The sequence below is a fragment of the Cydia fagiglandana genome, chromosome 6 (assembly GCF_963556715.1).
Source record: "Cydia fagiglandana chromosome 6, ilCydFagi1.1, whole genome shotgun sequence".
In the NCBI taxonomy this organism is placed as follows: domain Eukaryota; kingdom Metazoa; phylum Arthropoda; class Insecta; order Lepidoptera; family Tortricidae; genus Cydia; species Cydia fagiglandana.
The window spans coordinates 14107619-14121608 of record NC_085937.1 but is presented as its reverse complement, the minus strand read 5'-3'; the positions used below and the strand labels follow the sequence as shown (position 1 = coordinate 14121608).

Here is a 13990-nt window from a genome sequence, read left to right as displayed (position 1 = left end):
ATTAAAAAAGTCGTCAACGACTGTCAATGTTCTTGAACCTAACAATGCAATAAATAAACAATCAATAACAGTAGGTATTTCTGAATTTATGGTAGATATGTTAGGTACCGTAAAAGCCCGAAGTACGGCAAAACCTAGATTTTACCGGTAAATCCTAGTTTTTACCGATGCCGATCGGTAAAAGCCCGAAATGTTAAATCTTACTAGTTTACTTCAGGCTTTTACCAACACCGATACGGTAAATCCTAGATCTTATCACGGCGACCGGTAGAGTTTGAATCATGCACTGATTCTTGAGATTATTAAATGATAATTTTTAAGAAAAAAAAACCGCCTTCTATGGGGCCCGATGAAAGATTATGGTAGATGTAGATGGTGCACTATGTAGAAAAGGACCTAAAACCACCCACTTTTCTAGTAGCATTTCCTTTCTGTAAGGCTCGCAGTTCTAACCTAACCTAACCCACTTTTGTTCGATTCTGTGAGGATCGCAGTTCAAACCTAACCTAACCGACTTAACGGCGTATGCGGTGCGTTGTACGGGGGTTTGAGCGGGAGGGATTGAGAATCAGTGCATGATTCAAACTTTGCCGGTCGCCGTGGTAAGACCTAGGATTTACCATATCGGTGTTGATAAAAGCCCGAAGTAAACTAGTAAGATTTAACATTTCGGGCTTTTACCGATCGGCATCGGTAAAACCTAGGTTTTACCGGTAAATCCTAGGTTTTGCCGTTCTTCGGGCTTTTACAGTAACAGATACATCTAATATCTGGGTCACACAAACATAGAAAAAGAAACCTCTTAACTCAATGCTTGTCCACAAAGTTACTTACATGTAAAAATAATGGTGTACTTTCGTTTCGGCCAAATACATTTCGCCAAATTTCACTTCCCAACAAACTTATCGCAATAGTTTCATTTCCCAAAGGAACCTTTAGCAAAGTTACACTTCGCATATAATTTATTTGGTCAAATTATCATTTGGCATGATTTTACTTTGTCAAATGTTATGTATTAGGACAAAAACTTATTTAGCAAACGTTTTTTATTGTCTAATATTATATTCCAAAAACATGTTTGGTCAAAATTGTCACTTCTCAAATTTGACAAATAGGCATCTCTATTTAAATTTGTACTTTTTGTTATGTTAATATAGGTACGTTAAATTCTACGTAATTTGGTTGGGTGGGTTGGGTTAGGTTTGAACTGCGATCCTCACAAAACGGAACCGCTATCAGAAAAGTGGGTTAGGTTAGGTTAGAACTGTGACCCTCAGAGAATCGAAATACTATTAGAAAAGTGGATTAGGTTAGGTTAGAACTGCGATCCTTACAGAAACGAAATACTATGTACTAGAAAAAGGTCATCGAAGTGGAATAATTAATTGAATAGAATAACAAGATGTAAAAAATTTGCTTGACATTTTAAACTAAAATGTGGTTTAAATATTGGTGGTTTTTTACTATTTTTAGAGTTTTAATTTTAGTGATCATTTACTACATATTTTTGGCAGTAAGTTGTGTGTTTTTTTTGACGTTACATTTTACTATGTATATGTAATGATCAGTTAAATACTAGACAAATAAAATTCTGCAGCCTCCACTTTATTGGTATGTAAATTGTATGACATGCAATATTTTGGGACATGTAAGTTATGCTTAATGAGACATTTGACTAAATAATATTTGGTAAAATGAAACTTGTCCAAGTAATTATTTGCTAAACAATAACTTGCCAAAAAAGACTATTGCTAACTGAAAATTTGCGATAAGTTGTTTTGCCAAACATTTTTTTGGGAAATGATAATTTGGGAAACATAGTTTGGGATGTGATACTTTGGGAAACGATTTTGGCCCTTTCGTTAGTAAACCAAAAATAATGAATAGGTCCTTCGGGATTAATATTGTAGTGGTCGGAGACTATTTTGTTAAATAATCACCATAGTATTATAGTAGGAAAAAAAATAGTAGGTATATCTAAATACATATGATTAATAACTAGCAATGTAAATGTATTATAATTGTAAAATATATAAAAAATAAGTAAGAGCTATAATTAGCCTTACCCCCGAATAAAAGGATTTGTCTCTACTAGTTGACTTATTTATTTGCTTGAATTCTCTTTAATTTAGTCGGTCTTAGTGAGTTTTGGTTATGCTTAATTAAATATACGATGTTTTGTCAATGAATCCCTCTGACACATATATGTATGTACTAGGTATACAGGCTGATTCATGAGACGTGAGCAGGACTAATGCTACACACTCAGTAACTGATAAATTGATCGATCACCGTAGTATTTAGGTGAAACAACCACACTTTTTCCTATTTTTTTACTTTATGGTGAGGGCAAATTTAATTCTCTACAATCTTGGTCACCCTACAACACCTAATTAATAAACATAAAACCTCTTTTACCGTAATGATAGCATTTTGATTACGAAGATAATGAACTGTCAAACTAGGTGAGATACGAGTTTTCAAAAGTAACCAGACCGTGATGACAGTGATGACATTCAATTTGACACAGAATATCGGTAGTTTGGTAGGTATTCTAATTTTAGGGTGACCATGCATGTCGTAAATAAATTAATAACTTTTTTTTTCAACACGACTACAAAATTAAAGTTAAACTCACTAATACTGATACGAAACAGTTGCTTATAATTTACGAAATGCGCAGTGTTAGTCCTGCTCACGTCTCCTGAATCACCCTGTAGGTATGTAAAGTCGGATAATAAAAATTACAAAGTAATGCATAACAACTCGTTATTCAATCACAATCGCTTGAATCAGTTATACCAAATTGATCTGATGTTAATTTTGCTAGCAGAAATTCTGATCGGATGGATAAAACGCAACAATCTTATTAAATATAGAGGTAGAGCAAAAAGTTGACTGGTCGGATATGGACGAAAGTAAGTCAAGATTGCTTTGTTACTTAATCTATTTTTGCATAACACACAATTAGCTGATACTACTCTACTGCCACTTTTTATTCACACGTAACCTAGATTATAGCGACTATTTTTGCGTTAAAATGTATAGAGCGTTAAAGTCAGACCGTAAAAAGTCTGCAGCGATTTTGATACCCCAAGTGTAATTTTAAACGTCAAACTTCTATGAAATTATGACGTACAAATAACACTTACACTGCGTGGGCTATCAAATCCGCTGCAGACTTTTATTGGTGCGACTATAGAGTCTTTTGAGCGTCGGTGTCTAGTCAGCGCCATGGAAAATGGCGTTGCTGATAGGGTTGCCAGATCGAAAGGCGATATTATCGGGAAACAATATAAATTTTTCGGGATTTTGGGACTTAAGTCGGGAAAAAAAAATACATTCAAATTAAAGTAATTGTATTAAAAACAACGATATTTTACATTATTGGCACTACGTCAGCTCGCTCGCTAGACGAGAGTTCGGAACTTGAAATTATTGTTTTATAACGTGAAGCTGTTTTTCGGGACCGTTTACACTTTGTCGGGAATCGGGAACACATGCTAAAAATCGGGAGAATCCCGCCAAATCCCGACCATCTGGCGACCCTAGTTGCTGAGCAGTTGCGCCAACGTTGCGTCAAGCAGAGGCCAATAGAGTTGTTGCCGACGCTCGAAAGGCGCTATAGTGTGGGGTGGCCTATGTGGTGGTCGCAAACCTTAAGAGATTTGCGACCACCACATAGTAGGGGTAGGCTTAGCCGATGTAAATACGATAGTTCAGTCATTAAAAGTATATATCCAAAAAACCGACCCTACCCGCGAATAATTAGTTCTTAGTTTTTGTCGCTTTTTTCAAATTTAATTTCCAAAATATCGATCCTAGAAGAAAAATTGTGAGGACCAAACTTGTAAAGAATCAAATTTCCTACAATTTTTTCCTCACGGTTTTACTGTAAAATCAAAAATGGCCGAGTTATTCAAGAAAAACCGTTTTTCGAATATACGCAGGAGCCTGATTCAGTCTACTTTTTGAATTTACACCCCAGTGCCCCGAGGGACCTACGAAAAAAAAAATCCAAGAACTAATTATTCACGGGTCAAAATCTATAATGACTGAACTACGAGTAGTATCCCTTATTGATTCTGAGTATAATTAACATTCTTTTTATTTTTGTAGGAAATAAATCCTTCTATACAGAAAAAGTAAGGCCAAATCGCCTAGCGTGGTACGGGCATGTGATGCGGAGGGATGAAAGTCATGTGACGAGAAAGGTATTACGAATGAATGTGGAGGGAAGTACGAGGAAAAGGTGGATGGACTGTGTGAGAGATGATATGAAACGAATGCAAGTGAATGATGAAATGACGGGCGACAGAGAGGTGTGGAAGAGAAAGACATGCTGCGCCGACCCCAAGTGAATGGGACAAGGGCAAGAGAATGAAATCCTTCTATTTGTAGTTTGTCTAAAATGTAACATATTCATAACTCAAGGATAACAGTTAATGTCTATAGTTACTTAAATTAGTATGTTAATATTATAGGCCAAATAAATTAGTAGTTTAGATTACCGGGTCACATTAACGTTTATCAACATTTTATAACAAAGAAACCTCGTTCTATGACTCGTGTTTCTATTTCAATATTTATACTAATTAGTCACTTAATTATATTAGATCACGATTATATTGTTATTAATAAGTACGCTAGGATTTGTAAAATACGTAACATGGTTTAGTAAAATACTTACATATTTAAAAGTATTAGCGTAATGATGATTTCATGACTAAAATAATCGAATGCAATATGTGCGAGCAGTATTCATCCACTTCTCACAATAGTACATTATTGTCGAGGCTCGGAAGTAGCTACTTGCAGGCTGAGGATTCGTTTTAAACGGACGACCTTGGGAGTCCGTTTAATTGAATCCGAAGCCAGCAAGTAGCCTTCCAGCCGAGTCATATATAGTGCTTTTCTCAAAAATGGTGCAAGAAATATAAATATCACAGAAATATTTTACAAAAGCAACGTTCTTACTTATATATTTTGACAGAAAAAACCCTTGCCGCCTTTTTATTTTTTTTAATAAAAAAATAGAAGTGTATTTTTCTGCCAAAAATACGCCAACCTATTTGAGACATCCAAATAGTCGCGGTACTATTCATCTGTTTGGCTGTTTAATGGGCCTGTGCCTTCATTTGATATGGTAATTTCAACTTTTAAAAAGTTTGGAACTCGACAAATAATGGAATTTGTATGCAACATTGCAGTCCCAAAATCGAGACTGCAATGTTTTTAACTTTTTAATTTTTGTCTGACCTTAAACTACGCGCTTTGTGACCAATTTTTTAGACGGCAAAGTCGACTTTGCCGTCCATTTTTGAGAAAAGATTATTTGTAGAGATAGCTGTTTATAGTGTCAAATTAACAAACGACTAAGGACAATGTGGAGAAGATTGTTTGGTTGGGAAGACCGTCATTAGGCAGGAACTCTCGTATTAGTATACGTGCTTCGCTCAGACACGGTCAGAAAGCAAGATACTTTCTGTAGGCGCCACTTGCACCATTCCGCTAACCCGGGGTTAGCCGGTTAAACCTGAAGTTACCATGGTTACCAGTACAGTTTGACACTGGGTTAACGGTTTAACCACTTAACCCTGGATTAGTGGGATGGTGCGAGTGGCCTTAAGTGGATTATGTGTACAAACGCAAGAGTTAGAAGCGATGAAAGAGCTGGTAGACGATCTTACCTGCCATACGGTCTTCTCCATATTCACATTACGTTAAACTTACAACACGGTTAACACGAGCTGAATTGTGAAAACATGTATACGTAATAATCATTAGCTAAACCACTTTTTCCCTATGTTTGCTGCGGGGTCCTTTGTAAAAATCCATCATACGTAATTAAATTGTTTAAGGATTGAAAGCTTAGTTATGTATGACAAGTCCCAGTCCCTAATAAACATCATTGTTATGTCCATCTTCACTGTTAAGATTTGCATAAATTAGTATCAATATACAATTTAATGTTAATACCAACAAGAAATTATCGATAATTAACAGCATCGAATAGATAATGTTCGCCTTTTGATTGGCCATCATTAGCTAAGAATGGGGATCTCAATAGTTTATTAAGTAATTACTTAATAATCTGCCGCCTTATCAACCGTGAAGTGGCATAAATCAGTCAGATTCTCCTGTGTACCTAACACTTTAAACTCTCGCGTTTTGTACATTCAGGGTGCTTCCTGTAACAGGAGCAATAAATAAAACTAAAGGCTGTGCTCCTCAAACTGACCAACATTTGTTCAGCAACTTTTAACAATTATGAATCCTTTAGACTTCCTCTTTTTCATACAAAATAAATATTGCCTTCAATGTACGCTGACATCAGTGTGTTTGACGTTACTTGTCACGCTTTTAACATAACAAAATTTGCAATATATTGCGTCTTAGAATAAACTTTAAAGTGTAATAAAAATCAAACCATGAGTTATTTTCAAAAGTTGCTGAACAAATGTTGGTCAGTTTGAGGAGTACGGCCTACAGTTTAATTTATTGCTCCTGTTACAGAAAACACTTTGTATATTTAATTACACAAACGGGTCTACACCACACCACAGCTGGGCACAGCTACAGCTACGAGTTTTCGTGACCACAGCTCTGCTGGGGCAACTCAGCTGAATCGTCGGAATTTAAGGTAAAAACAATGAAATTATGTCGTGTATATTAATCTGATGACAAATGGTAAAGTAATGAAAATACATTAGTCTGACTATAAGATAATGTAACGCTAGAAGCTCATAACAATCGATAAGATTAGTGCATCAAACGCGTCATTACTTAGACTGTTTCTTATAGGTAATTACGCAAAAGGCGCGCCAATGGGTCTCATAATGGCTGCAGTTTCAATCTCACCAGCTTTCTATACGAGAATAATTCATGTGCTCTTTAAGTATGTTACAGATTAGTTTTTTTTTGTGATGGAAGCGCTGGTGGCCTAGCGGTGAGAGCGTGCGACTTGCAATCTGGAGGTCGCGGGTTCAAACCCCGGCTCGTACCAATGAGTTTTTCGGAACTTATGTACGAAATATCATTTGATATTTACCAGTCGCTTTTCGGTGAAGGAAAACATCGTGAGGAAACCGGACTAATCCCAATAAGGCCTAGTTTACCCTCTGGGTTGGAAGGTCAGATGGCAGTCGCTTTCGTAAAAACTAGTGCCTACGTCAAATCATGGGATTAGTTGTCAAGCGGACCCCAGGCTCTCATGAGCCGTGGCGAAATGCCGGGATAACGCGAGGAAGAAGAAGAGTTTTTTTTGTAAAGTATAGATGTTTTTATGTTATCTTAATAATTCTTATGCAGTTAACTGAACAATAACTATTTATACTTATTTGTTCGTATGATTTTGTTAATATACGAAGATGGCTTCTATTTATTTATTTGATTAGATAGTAGGAATATTAAGCTCAAATGCATAGGCACCTATAAAATAGGGATGCTACATAGAGTCAAATATTGACACACTGTAATATCGTAATTTCTAGATGACCTATTGCCAGGTGTCGAAGCTAAGCTAAATTTCACAGTAGAAGTACACACATTATTTATTATTAGACAGGAATTTAGTGGCAATAGAGCCCAAGGCGCTATTAATGATGCCAGAACGTATATTGCGATTGCCCATGTGGCGTGACAGAGCCGATAGTTCAGACAAAACATTCTAAGTTCGCTGTCGAATAAATCTGATAATAACCTAGAATTTGTAAATGCCTAATCGGAGGCAATTTATTGACATTCACAAGTAATAGGTATGTATTTTTATATACGTTCTCAAGTGTATTAATTCTCTGGAGTAATGTAGTTATAATGTTAACCGATTAAAGGAAATGGGATTAACTGGAGGAATTGTTTACTATTGGGTGTTTTACATTGCTTTACTTGAGCCTAGAGTCGGACAACGCTAAGTTTTCAGGCCAAGTGCTACGTCAAGTACACTGAGAGAAAAATCATCACCAGGAATTAAAAAACAGTTCTGTACTGGGGAAAAAATGAAGTTTTAGTAATAATTATGGACGTTTCACTATTTCTGTAAAGTTTATTTATTTCTACAAACAGCTCAGTAATCCCAAATATAATTTCAACAAACAGATAATAGAAATTGCAAGTACTAATAGAAATTACAAAAGTCAATTTGTTCCTATTAGTTAACTCTCCTTGTCCCCGGATTAAGTTTATTTTTGTAATTCTAAGTGTATTTTTGTTGTACTTTTCTCTCAGTGTACCCATACTTGACTTGGCACTTGAAAGAACGCATAACATATCCTTATATTCCTAGCATATAGGCATAACTATGTAAGTACCTATTCTTACTGCCAATATTGTGCAAAGTTATATTGGTCAGAGTCAACGCTCGGTAGACTATTGGAACAACACACAAGTGCGCAAGCGCGTACGCTGCGCAAGAGCATTGCGAATGCTCGTGAGTGGCATCCACAATCCTGGGGGGCTACCGCGAAAACCAAAATTCGCAAATTGCGGGGATCTTTCTCTTTTACTCCAATTAAACTGTAATTAGAGTGACAGAGACAGATGCCCGCAATTTGCGAACTTCTATTTTCGCGGTTATAGCCCTGGCTGGAGCGAATTAGGTGTAATGCCACCCGATATTGTGAAAAATAATAACTGCAATAATCCAGGTTTCCAAGTGGATTATGAGAGCATATTTACAACTAGAAATCTTTTACAATCTTTACGAAGACTGGATAGGAATGCATATTTGTGCAATCATCGAGTTTCATATAGCGTATCGGTGAAGGAAAATATTGCGCGGATTTATAAATTCACATAAAACCTTAAGTTTAAAATAACGATACATAAGTATTTAACATGCTTTTGATCCAATTTGACGGACAGAAAATAGTCGATAAGTTAATACGAGTTCTATAGGTAAATATGATGACAGAAATGATTATACTTCTCCATTATTATTATTATTATTTAATATAAGCAAAAAATGTACTATTACTGTTGAAAATGCTTAGAAGTCCAAAATATGTTACTTCACAATAAGGGTAACATTCCACTCCTTCACTAATAGAACGAACGCGTCGGTGTTATTGTCAATTTCCATAGTAAAATGAATGGTAGTGCTGGTGTCGTTGGAAATGGACTGTCACCTTAATGCTTTCGTCACGCTGGAATGATAAATGCAAACAGAAAGAAACGTACCCAGAATAGAACAATAGAGGAAGAAGGATTTCCTCTTTAAACGTATTTAATCATTACATTCGGCTTATCCTTGCTTTGTCAACTGGACAAATTAAATCTTTGAGGCAGTTTCATACAAATGAAAAAATTAATGATGATGAGTGAGGTTTTGAGGGAGATTAATACAAATGAAATAATAACTACATATGTATGGTTTTTAAAGAAATTTCTATACGATATACTACATGCAGTGAAGAGTACAACGTATGTAGGTAGGTAGAATCCGTATGTGCTTGCACAGATTTGAATATGAACAAAGTTAGGGAGTGTCATTATAACTGTCATATTTTCATAAAAAAATTATATTAATGATGGCATACATTGCAGAGTTATGCAGAGTTATCTTGGTCCGACTAGTGAAAATATTTAGTTACTTATATAATAAATAGAGAATCTTCTAGACTATTACTGTGTTAAGGCAGGAAACGTGTCGTGGAACAAGGGCTCTTGACAGCTGCTATGTCTTCATTGAGCCACGCACATTATGTATATTAGATAATTTTAGGACCCGTCGGTCGTTAAACTCGTTAGTACCTCACTAGTACCTTCTATACCAAAGGTTAGTACATATGTACTTATACTTGGTCAAGCAGATCTTGTCAGTAGAACAGTAGAAAAAGGCGGCAAATTTGAAAAATGTAGGCGCAAAGGGACAGCGTCCCATAGAAAATTTGAATTTCGCGCCTTTTTCTACTGACAAGATTTGCTTGACCGTCTATATGTATACTTTGTCGAACCTTGTATAAATTTCATGTGGTTTTTGGTAATGCTCTATTTTAGACCTAAAGGCTAACGTTTGATTTCCAAAACTTAACCAATCGTAACAAAATTTTGGGAACGGAGCGAGAAAGAAATTATCTGTGTCTATTCGTTTTGATTTTTACGTTTATTGTTGGTGTTTTTGTCTGTCTGTCTGTCTACTTGTCTAGGGCAACTTTTTTTGTCCGTTTTCAATGCTGTTTGAAGTAACCTACTCGTACTTTGTTTTTATAAAAACCGGATTATCCAAAAAAGCAAAACGTACAGACACACGTTATGGTAATATTTTGCTCATGTATAAAAACAATCATCTAGGGCCAAAATACAGAGAGGAAAATGTATATTTTTACAAACTTGTAAAACTATTTGTAGGCGAGGCGCCTAGAAAAAAACTACATATTTTATTGTAAACGAAGCGGCAATTAGTTAATTCGTTGCATACTTAATAATCTGAGTAAGTGCTTATTATTGTGCGAAGTCATCACTGTATTTAAAGTTAATATTTAAATTAATTAAAAAAGCAGATATACATATTAGCGGCGATATTTCATTTCCTTTATTTATATTTGGTCTTTAGCTTTGTTAGAGTGTTTGTTAGGTACTAGTATTATTGTGGTAAGTAGGCACCTATAGCCAAACACATGTTTAAAAAATGCGAGTTATTTCGGTAATTAGGTACCTACTTGCCGGTAAAGTTATTGAACCAACATTTTTAGTTTTTCATAAGTCTACACACAGACACACGGTCGGTGACGGACGGTGACAGACGGTACAGTTTAATTTACATAAAAGTTATAAAACATGAGCTTAATGCAGTTATTATTATTTATGTCCTTTATTTCATTATTGAAAGTCACTCTCTAAGTACTTATTTAGTGTTTTCAATTTGAGTAGGTATGTAACTTACCCTATACCTATTTCAACTTTTGTTAGATAAAACAAAAACCAAGCGATTTGTTATAATTTTAATAGATATATACATAATTCTATAAACAAGAAGTAGAAACAGATTTTAGTTAAAATGACAAAAATCTGTACATAGTTAATGCACAAGTCTTGAACGTTTTTGGTAACGTAACGACGGACACACGAGTACGAGCCAAAAGTGCTAGATAATTTCCGGCTTTTTGTACTATCGACTTTTTAACCCGAAGCAATTTGGCTTTACTTACTGGAAAATATCATCTACTCATTTTATACCATAGTAGTCTGAAATGTATACATATTTCAAGGTACTAAGTTAAAACACTAATTTAAAAGGAAACATAGCATCTTATGCACCTATTATTATATTTAGACTGCGTTCTCCTTGCTCGCAAGGTCTCGTGTTAAGAGAAAACACCGATTTTCCATTACGGCCAACATAAGCAGCCAATTTGTAGTATAGATATCGTTCTAGATACCCTTTTCTATGCAACGTCGTGAAAGTGTCGGCCACTGGACGTGTGTTGTAATTACCCTCAAACCAAATTGCAATGTGCAGTTTGACAGCGCGGTTGCAACCTGTCCGTTCACATTTATATTTTTCCGGAATTTGCACAATTAATAAAAATATTAAAATGATATTTATGTATTTTTTCATCTACGGAATTACATACATGTCAAAAGGATTGAAATGGCTCCGATAAAATCTAGGTTTTAGTATTAAACACAAGTTTTACCTTAAATTTTCAAAGGGTCGCTCCACTCGAAAATAAATCCTTCACAAAATATGCGTTCCAAAGCACAATCGCACGATGTAATTCACAGATTCACCTCAGCACTGTAAACGAAAACATTTTAAATGTTTGAAAATGGAATCGGACTCGTTCGAAATTCGAATGCGCGGGCGCGGCGTACGGCGACGGTGGCGGTGCGCAGTGTTGTGGCGCTGCGCCGCCCCACTCCGTCCTCTCTACTCAAAAAGTTAACTTAAGATAAGGACCCGACTTCCCGCTGCGAAGGCCCTAAAGGATTTAGCCTCTGGAGTCTATGAACTTTGTTTTTTTCTCTCATTGTCTGGAGGAATTCTCCGTATTTCTATTTGGTGTGTATAGTACGGCGTACTTACCTGCGATCGTCACGGTGTTTACGGTGCTCCTAAGCTGAGATTGTTCGGTTTGTGATTTTGAAATTTACTACTAAAGCAATTTGTAATACCTACGATAAAATTGAACTGCTTTTTTATGATAGGTACTCAATAAAAAATCATTCGCTTTCGCTATATATTTTTTCGTTTACAACATGTGGGGTTTCAATAATTTCTCTGCCTAATTAAAAAATAAACAGAAACACACTGGCATTATTAACATTTTGACAACATAATATACCTACCAATGTATTGCCCTACGCTACCCCTTCAAAATGTAATTCAAAACCTTTAGATAACAATGTATTAGGTTGTACATTTTAGGGAGAAACAAAGGCGCTGGCTGCCACCAGAACCCCGTACGTGACCAACGACCCGCAAGATGCAATCTGATAGTTTATGCTTCCTCTAGTGCCATGTGGGTGGTTTTGGTTTACAATAGATCGTAAGAGTTTAAAAAATGTAAAAAACCCTATTTTTATGAAGGTTCACAGCCTACAACAGCATACATATGTAGGTATCATTACTTATGCTGAAAATAATTTACAAAATACGGACCGTTCTCGGAACCTAAATGTTGTTTTATATTTAGATACACGGGAAATCGGGTTTGAGAATAGCTATTTGATTGATGTAATGTTGAATTGTGTACTAGCCTATTAAAACAAAAATAGTCAGTACCCTTGCCAATACTCTCGACAAAATATAGTCATATTTGATAATCTTAAATATCATTACGAACTGATTTACAACAATACAGCTTTTATATATTGATTTAAATTAATTTGTACAAGCCTATTTTTATTATTAGAGAGTGGTTGGCGGCAACATGCAGTGCGTGACCCCTATGGCTTATGATCGCACACTGTGGAGACGTAGCATACATGGTCGCGATCCTCAGCAATGAGGGACCGAGGAAGAAGATTTTTATTCCAGTCAGTTACTTAATTAAGCCCACAACAGATTTTTTACCAACTGTTTTGTTAAGAGGGTCTATTGCTTTTTTAGCGCTACAATCGTCATTTTGCTTCGTTAAGGTGTCGTTGCAATTACTTGACGAGCACAAGTCGACTGCTAAACTGAAAATCGTAATTCAAGACCAAAAAAGTAAGACAATGTTGCCAATTTTTACTAGCGCATCTTGTATTTATGTAAAAATAAGTAGGTAAGGCGTATTCGGGTAATACCAAAAGTCGGATAATTCCGAAATTCTGATGAGAATCACCCTTAATTCCATCATAATAAAAGTCTCTTATCGGAATTAACCGACAGTTTTCGACATTCGGAATTACCCGAGTAAACCTTAATTAAAAGTACTTTTTTAAATCGTAGGAGTAAAATTACCAATAAATAAATTATCTTATCGTGTTTATTTTTAAAAAAGGAATTTACTATTTTACAAACAAATTATTGCAGTGGCAACATTGTCTTCCTTTTTTTGGTCTTGAATTACGATGTTCACTTTAGAAAACCAGTACCTATAGCTGCTGTGAGATTACGCATCATATTTAATTAGACCAGGCTTCTGAGGGTCTACCGCAAACCACGTCCGACGTGTTGCCTCCCTGTCACATTTACGTACGAATTTACAAGTGCGACAGAGAGGCAACACGTCGAACGTGGTTCGCGGTAGGCCCTCTGATCCCAGAACTTAGGAACTACCTTGAGAATCTACACATCAGTAGCACATCGGATGAAGCAAAGTAGCCATCGGCGTAGCAAGCAGCTCTGCAATGGGAGTCAAGTCATACCTAATGACTGTGCAGAGTTCATACCACAGTTGTTGTGTACCGACACAAGTCGACCAATCACTCTTCTTTCTTTCTTTTTTCGTGGACCAATCCAGCTGCAACAGTCGAGACACAGTAAGCAATCACTCGTGCTAAATTGCTAGTACCGCAAAAAGGATAGTTTTTTTGTGATAGCAAACGAGCATACGAGCCGCCT

At 36.0% G+C, this 13990-nt stretch overlaps 1 protein-coding gene across 1 annotated transcript in view; it reads right to left on the bottom strand.

Annotated features, from left to right (window-relative positions):
- LOC134665304 (patched domain-containing protein 3) overlaps positions 1-11848 on the bottom strand; it is a 73660-nt gene extending 61812 nt beyond the window's left edge. The window contains exon 1 of the mRNA XM_063522219.1: positions 11637-11848. The gene's annotated coding sequence lies outside the window, so the exon portion shown is untranslated. The remainder of the gene's footprint in view (positions 1-11636) is intronic.
- Between the last annotated feature and the right edge of the window lie 2142 nt (positions 11849-13990).